This window comes from Camelus bactrianus, chromosome 1, assembly GCF_048773025.1.
Source record: "Camelus bactrianus isolate YW-2024 breed Bactrian camel chromosome 1, ASM4877302v1, whole genome shotgun sequence".
Taxonomy (NCBI): Eukaryota; Metazoa; Chordata; class Mammalia; order Artiodactyla; family Camelidae; genus Camelus; species Camelus bactrianus.
The window spans coordinates 23045781-23046591 of record NC_133539.1 but is presented as its reverse complement, the minus strand read 5'-3'; the positions used below and the strand labels follow the sequence as shown (position 1 = coordinate 23046591).

The following is an 811-nucleotide window of genomic DNA, read 5'->3' as shown; positions in this document are numbered from 1 at the left end:
TGTAATATTACCTGCTTTGTTCTATGATACTTCTGTTCTAATGTTCAAATAGTCAGGAGTGAGTATGTTTTAAATTCTACCTTTTAATACATTTCCTGTAGGCAGAAATTGCATTTCTGAAGTTTTTTTCTCCTCTTATAAAGTTGGTTAAAATTTTGTCTGATATATAAATTTATTATTTTAATCTGTGGCTGGAGGAAAGGTGAAGGCATATTTAAACAAATTATAGAGGGGAGGGTATAGCTCAGTGGTAGAGTGTATACCTAGGATGCAGGAGGTCCTGGGTTCAATCCCCAGTACCTCCATTAAAATAAATAAATAAACAAATAAATAAATAAAACTAATTTCCTCCCCCCCCAAAAAAAACCCCACAAACTAAATAAACAAGAAGATAAATAAAAGTTGGAAAGATAAGAAAGAAATAAACTAATTATAAAATCTGTCACTAGAAATGTAACGTGTGAGCTTTTTGATAGTTTATTGAGCACTGTATTCCAAAACCATGTTATTTCTTAAAATCTAAGTCTTTTGAAGAGGTTGAGGATCGAATATCTTAAGATTTAAAAATCATTTTATATTTAAAACTTACCATTGATTCCACAATAAAGTGTTACATGGCAGATATATTATTAGTTAAATAAACATAAATTTGACTAAAAATTTAATTTTGACTAAATAGACATTCCATTGTCAGTGTCCATGCACTGTATATTTAGTTTTCAAATGAAATTTTGGCCACCCGAAAAAAACCTAGGTTTAGGAACTCATCTTACTCACAACATGATTTATTCATTTCTTCTTAAGTTACTTG

At 29.5% G+C, this 811-nt stretch overlaps 1 non-coding gene across 1 annotated transcript; it reads left to right on the top strand.

Moving 5' to 3' along the window:
• The first annotated feature begins 232 nt into the window (after positions 1-232).
• Positions 233-305, top strand: TRNAP-AGG (transfer RNA proline (anticodon AGG)). Its single transcript has one exon. It is a non-coding gene; the product is annotated as a tRNA-Pro (tRNA).
• The last annotated feature ends 506 nt before the right edge of the window (positions 306-811 follow it).